Here is an 8,033-nt window from a genome sequence, read left to right on the forward strand (position 1 = left end):
CGCGACTGTTGTCATGGGCCTGAGGGAGGTTCCGGGTCGTGACAAGCTTTATTATATGGCTGTGAACAATTTTTAGATTCAATTAAAAATACATGTCTCCTATGTATGACTCTTCATACAAATGTATTTTAATATCTCAATAGAATCTTGGTACCTTAATAACTAGATAATGAATGCTTACTAAAACAAATTCTTCATCTTATTATCAAAATGTACTTTCATTACAAATAAATTCGATGAATTTAAACACGAGAATATACTTGCTTTCCAGGGCACCATATTCTCAAAATTTCTAACAATCTCCCACTTGCCCTAAAGCAAGTATGACATATCCCTCATTCCAAAACCTTCTAAGTGACGATTGAAACTCTTTTGTGTTAGAGTCTTTGTGAATGGATCGACGAGGTTTTGCTCTGTTGGAATTTTCTTCACAAGTACTTGTCCACGTTGTATGATCTCTTGAATAAGATGATACTTTCTTTCAATATGTTTTGCTGCTTTATGATTTCGCGATTCTTTTGAGTTAGCCACTGCTCCACTGTTATCACAATAGAGTGTAATAGGCTTGTCCGCATCTGGAATTACTTCAGAGTCCATAAGGAACTTACGGAGCCATACAGCTTCTTTGCTGCTTCACAAGCCACAACATACTCTGCTTCCATAGTAGAGTCTGCAATACAAGATTGCTTTACACTCCTCTAAACTATGGCTCCTCCTCCAATGGTGAAAATAGATCTTGATGTTGATTTTCTAAAATCAACATCAGATTGAAAATCTGAATTAGTGTACCCTGTCGCTACAAGGTCACTTCTAGAATATACAAGCATGTAATTCTTCGTTCTACAAAGATATTTAAAAAAGCACTTGACTGTAGTCCAGTGCTCCACATCTGGGTTTGACTAAAATCTGCTAACCAATCCAATTGCATAGCAAATATTTGGCCTAGTGCATAGCATAGCATACATGAGAGTTCCAATGGCAGATGCATATGGAATCCGTCTCATGTATTCAACTTCTTCTGGAGTTTTAGGTGACATTTCCTTAGAAAGTTTGATTCCATGTCTAGAGGGCATAAAACCCTTCTTGGAATCTAGCATAGCAAACTTGGCCAAAATCTTGTCTATGTAGGATGCTTGAGATAATGCTATCTGTTTGTTCTTACGATCCCTTATAAGTTTGATCCCTAGAACATAGCTAGCTTCTCCCAAATCCTTCATATTGAATTGATGGTTCAACCAACCTTTAACTATTGATAACATTCCTATATCATTCCCAATGAGTAGAATGTCATCAACATGAAGGACTAGGAAAATAACCTTTTTATCCTGTATCTTTTTATAAACACAGGGTTTGTCAACATTTTGCTGGAAATCGTATGATTTGATAGCAGTATCAAATCTTATGTTCCAAGACCTCGATGCTTGCTTAAGTCCATAAATGGACATGTGCAATTCACAAACCTTATGCTCGTGGCCCTTTTTAATGAAACCTTCTAGTCGAGCCATATAAATGCGCTCTTCAAGATCTCCATTTAAAAATGCAGTCTTTACATCCATTTGCCATATCTCATGATCAAGATGTGCGGTTATGGATAAAAGGATCCTGATGGATTTAAGCATAGCAACTGGCGAGAAGGTTTCCTCATAGTTAATCCCTTTTCTTTGGGTAAAACCCTTGGCCACTAGTCTAGCCTTGAAGGTCTCTACCTTGCCATCACTTCCTCTTTTTCTCTTGTAAATCCATTTGCACCTTATAGGTTTTATCCCTTCAGGTGGATCTACTAAAGTCCAGACTTTATTAGAATCCATGGAGTCTAACTCAGATTTCATTGCCTTATGCCATTCTTCAGCATCAACATCATTAATAGCTTCCTTATATGTAATAGGATCATATTCGTGTTTGTTAGAGAGTGCAATCATGTTTTCTCCCAAACCCATGTATCTTTCTGGTTGTCTCACAACCCTCCCACTACATCGAGGCACCACTATTTGATGTTCAGGTTGTGTTTCTGTTTCAACTCTTGAATCAGATAGTGTTATGACATCTTCAGAATTAACTCTTACATCTAAAAGATCAGACAATTCTTTTAAGACAATTTCACTTTTAGGTTTGTGATTTCTCACAAACTCTTCCTCTAAGAAAGTGGCATTCATACTAACAAACACTTTCTTATCTTGATCACTATAGAAGTAATAACCTTTTGTTCCTTTTGGATATCCTACAAACAAGCACACCTTAGTCTTTGGTTCCATCTTTGGGGACTCTAGCTTTAAAACATGTGTAGGACATCCCCAAGTTTGTAAATGACGTATAGATGATTTACGCTCTGTCCATAACTCCCTTGGTGTCTTAAGCACAGCCTTAGATGGAGCAAAATTGAGCAAGTATTGAGTAGTTTGCATACAATATCCCTATAATGAGATTGGAAGGTTAGCATAGGACATCATTGATCTAACCATTTCTAAAAGAGTCTTATTTCTTCTTTCAGCTACACCATTATGTTGAGGTGTTCTTGGCATTGACAAATTGAAAATTATCCCATTGTCAGTGAGATATTGCTGAAATTCATCTGATAAATACTTACCTCCCTGATCTGATCGAAGTTGTTTCAATGGCTTGCCAAGTTGCTTTTCAACTTCGGCTTTGAATTCTTTGCATTTTTCAAAGGATTCACTTTTTCTGTGCATCAAATACACAAAGCCATGTGTCGAGTAATCATCAATAAAAGTTATGAAATATTCATGACCTTCTCTAGCTTCTACATTCATTGGTCCACACACATCTGTGTGCACCAAGTTTAGAACGTATGGCATTTTGTTACCTTTTGCCTTGAAAGGCCCTTTAGTCATTTTAGCTTCAATACAAGACTCACATACTAGCAAAGGACACTCAACCATGTCTGGTAGAGTACCATCCTTTATAAGCCTATTGAGTCTATTTTGATTGATATGACCTAAATGCAGATGCCAAAGATAATTTTGCTTTATACTAGATTCTTTGTCTCTTTTAGTTTCAAATCGTATTACTTCTATAGCATTTGTAGAATAAGTCATAGGCTCAAGGAAATAAAGATTATATCTTAAAATTCCAAAACAAATAAAATCTTTATTCAAATAAATAGTGAGTGTCTCACTAAAATAAACTGAATATCCAAACTTTATTAGACAAAAGACAGAAATCAAATTTCTGTAAGTCTTTGGAATGTAATAAAAATTTTCCAAAACTAAGCTATTACCATAAGGAAATTGAAGAATAATGGCTCTCACTGCTAATGCTGAAACGAAGATGCCATTTGCCATCCTCATCCGAAACTGCCCTTTACTCAGTTTTCTCCTTTGTTGAAACCCTTGTAAAGAATTGCAAACATGGTTAGTGGCTTCAGAATCTACTATCCAAGTATCTGTAGAATCAACCACTAAGCAGGCTTCTAACATATTTAGAAAACCATACCTTGTTTATTCTTCTGGATTTCTTCAAGGTAGACCTTGCAATTTCGCTTCCAATGTCCTTTCACACCACAATGGAAACATTTTCCTTTGGTGTTGTCTTTTGAAGCAGTCTTTTTCTTCATGGGCTTTTTCTTTGCTCCCACTAAGCCCTTAGAAATCTTTTTATTTCCGGCTATTTTCTTTTTACCCTTGGGTTTGGGCTTAGAAGTGGAAATTGCATGTGCTTCAGGTTTCTTTTTCAAATCAAGAACCTCCTCCATATTTTGAAGATCATTCATTAGCCCACTTAGGGTGTAATCCCTAGTGTGTAGTTCATAATCCAATTTGAACTGTGAAAATGACGAATTCAAGCTATGAACGATCATTGATATTTGCATTTTTGCATCTATCTCAATACCATTTAGTTCTGCCTCATTGAGACAAGAGATCAATTTTAGCATGTAATCTCTAACTAGCTCCTCAGGTTTCTGCTTAAGGTCCTTAAAAGCATTGATTGCTTTCACCTTAGCAGATCTAGTTTTCGTACCAAACATCTCATGTAGGTGCAACATTATGTCAGCAACATTACCCATGCCTTCGTGCTGCTTTTGCAATATACTATTCATAGAGGCCAATATATAGCATTTAGCCAGCTCGTTTGCATCATGCCACTTCTTATGATATACAATATCTTGTGGAGTTGATTGGGGAGTCAGTGCTTCAGGCTCATGGACAGAAAGAACCCATGTGATCTTGTCATAATTAAGGACAATATTAAGGTTTCTTTTTCATTCAGAGTAGTTATCACCATTCAAAGTGCATTTGTTCATCAAAATTGAAAGTGGATTCATATTTGTCATGCAGATATGTTTTTGAAAGTACATTTGAAATTATGTAAGCATACTAGTTATTCATAGACTTTGAACATTTCATGATGCATGATGACAATATGTCACGACCTGGAACCTCCCTCGGGCCTATGACAACCGCCGCGACGTCTTGATTGATACTCATTACTCGGAATACCAATCGGAACCCCGCAAGGCTTACATATCAGTTTTAAACAATTTCCAGTCGTTTCCGGCTTAAGTAAATTAAAAGACAAAAATATATCATTTTTATATAAAACAATATTTATAGAAACACGTGTAAGTAATCTTTTGTAACTTAGAAGTAAAACAAATTCATACATACAATAATTTACAAAGTTATGATGTACAATAATAATTATAATGACAAGTGGCCCATAAATACACCAAGTGTTGGTGATAGTAACCTACTGTTTGTGTGATAGAGGGGTCAACTGGAATCCTCGACAAAATCGAGTATCTACATGCTACCACAGGCCTAAAATATTTGGAAAGGAGGTGGGTGAGATTTTGCAATCCCAATGAGTAAACAGACATTATCATAAATATCTAAAGGTGAGTAACATGGAGGCAAGTTTAAACAATAAATTACAAACTATTTCATAAGGTTTTCAATTTATTTCTTAAACCATAAAATATTTGTAATTTACCAAAACAGTTGTTAAGGTTTATAACTTTTATTAAAAATAGGGTTCAAGCCAAAACTAGTCCTCGGGGATACCTTGGCCGAGGCATTTAACCGAGTCCGCCAAGGTTGTTAAGATATTTACATGTTAAACACATGTTAGTTTTGAAAACAAGCCGTTCCTTGGCGTTGGCCGAGTTACACATTTACGTGGGGGTTCGACGTGAAGTGAGCTCTAACACTATCTTGGGAGTTACCCTCCTCGCCTCTACAACCAGAGTAACTATATAACCGGGTTTACCGTGCCCTTCTAATAGGCAGTCCACGAAACCTCGTCACTATAGTGACTAAACCCACCAATTTTAACAAAATTTCGACAGTATAACGTGACTTTTATTTATTTACCCAGCCTGCATAGTAAAAGACAGCTTACATAAATTCCTAATGCAATTATAAAATATAGCCACATATACTCATATATCATAAGCCATTCATAGGAAAATATATTTTTCAAGACAATTGACAACCTCCAATTACTCAATTTTATAATCAATAGTTTCTTATTTCAGAAAATCAAGACAATATATTTATTTGTCACATTTATTTCTAAAACATCAAAAATCCCATTTTAATCTCATTTTCGTTTCATGAAATCCATGAAGAGCATTTAAAAATAAACTCTAGATAATTTACAATAATAATAGGTTTATTCACCGTTTGTACAAATTAAATGCTTTCTAGGTGCCCTGATCACTGTTCGTCGGGTATGACTTCCTTGCCTTTACCAGAAGACTCTCCTCCTAGACACATTGCAAAAATTTCACAATTTACCACATTGATGCTAAATCACTATATAATTGACTTAAATCCTATACTAATGCATGGTATGAAATGCAATAGCCTAAAATGGTTTAAACGCGGTATTAACCTATTTTTGGCATTTTACCCGATAAATTGCTAACGCGCTCTATTTTAGCTCTAAATTGTCCCATTTTCTCTCCAACATTTCTAACTATTAAATATCAGCCAATAATCCTCTAAAATCACCAAAATCAGCTCACTTTTCTCCTTGGAAAATTCAGACAAAAATGGGACATTAACTAGGTAAAATTTCCACTTTGTTTTTCTATCACATTTAACCATTTTTCATCATTTTCTCTTCATTTCTCTTAGAATAAAAAATCAGTTCTTCATCATTGTACATCATTGAAGATTCGGCCAAGGGTGGGTATTGTGAAAATTTCATGCTTTCTTGCCCAATTTGATTTCTATACACATTTAACTAAAAATCAAAACATAAGAATTTCAAATTCCTCCCCCTTGAAATTCGGCCAGCCCTTGGTATCACTTTTTGATCTCTCTCCTCAAGCATGCTAAATGGAAATAAAGGCATAATAAAGGTAGAAATCAAGCTAAAGTCGAAAAATCTTACCGTTAGAAGCGTAAACGGACGAAAAACGTGATTTTCCCTTTGAATTTTCTAGTTTTCCTTTGGTTTTTCTCTTTTCTTCCTTTCCTCTCTATTTTCTCTCTTGTTCTCTCCTTATGGCCGGCCATCACCTGATGTGGGGTTTAAATGGGTTGACTTTCCTTTAAAAAAAATATTAAATCATTAAAAAGTGCCATGTGTCACTTTCCCATTGGCTCGTTTTTAAAATTTCGTCCTTTAAACTTTAATTTTTCACCACTTAGAATACCATAGTTATTCATACCAAAAATAAATAAATCCTATAATTTTAACAAGTTTTGGGTGGTGAAAATTACGGTTTTACCCCGAGGCAACAATTACCGTTTTGCCCTTATGTTTCGAAAATTGCCAGAATTGAAAATTTTCACTTCCTATCATTAAATTATACTCCAAATAGTTAATCTTGGTAAAAAATTTCACTCCATGATCAAATTATTATCTTAGGTGGCAAAATGACGATTTTGCCCTTAAACATCAAAATCTTTAATTTTTCCCAAATGAACCCTCGAACTCCGAACAATCATTTTTAGTCATTCTTGGACTGTAAAATATTAAATTTCATCCTACGATTCTTATTTGAACTAGTTCGGGGTTAAATCAACTCAAGTGTACCGTTAGGTACAATATCGAGTTTCGTCTATTCTTAGGAACTTTCCTAGCGTAATAACATGCTATTCAGTGCATGTATGTCATGACATGTGTTTATAGGGTCGGGTTTTACACAATATATAAAACCTTATAAATTATATTATTAGTTCAACGGTCATCTACCTTTCTGTAATAAATTAACCGATTATGGGCCGTGAGAATTTACTACTAGGTAAACTAGGACCTTCCCATTTAACTATGTTGCCCAGTATCTTCATACTTAACATGGTTAAGGAGCACCTTCATTTGGTCCACGAAGTTTACTAACAAATCTATTGTAGGTAGGTTAATAGTAAATTCATGTTGAGTGTAATAACCATTGTTTCATTCTTTTAAGCACCTTACTTAATGAGCTTCTATGGGAGGTCTCACTTCATAATCCACCTAAAAGGATTTATCCTTCCGGACACCCAGTCCGTCATGATCTAGATTCATGTCCGCCTGTAGGGAGTGACATGTTTCACATGCCAATGGGCCAACAATGGAGACCATGGACTCTAGGATTACTAGCATCTTATCCCACTCAATATTTTTATACTAAGGGTTTTGATTGACTTTTTATCGGATTTTCTAGATGCATATTTAGAATATCCTAAATCAAATTATAGGCTTGGTTATGTGTCCAACTAAACACTTTTAGTATATAACTAAGTCTATATTACCATCTTGTCTAGATGTGATTTATTTTCCTATATTCATTATGTATCTCATAGTATAAAGCTCCTTTTAAACTAAAATACATAATGTATGCATGGCATTCCTTAAGAGATGTTGGCACCTTAATTCTAGATGACATGTTTTCAAGCATACAAATAATATTTAATATCACTCATACATTTAAATATATATATATATATATATAATAAGCCACATTAATGTCCATCCTAGGAAAAATAAAATAAAATTACAACTTGTAATTCTCTTCAATCTTGCTTGCTTCCGCTGCTTGTTAGGATCACATCCATTTGGCACTCTTTTGAATTTTATGACTAAAA

This window comes from Theobroma cacao, chromosome 3 (genome assembly GCF_000208745.1).
Source record: "Theobroma cacao cultivar B97-61/B2 chromosome 3, Criollo_cocoa_genome_V2, whole genome shotgun sequence".
Lineage (NCBI taxonomy): Eukaryota > Viridiplantae > Streptophyta > Magnoliopsida > Malvales > Malvaceae > Theobroma > Theobroma cacao.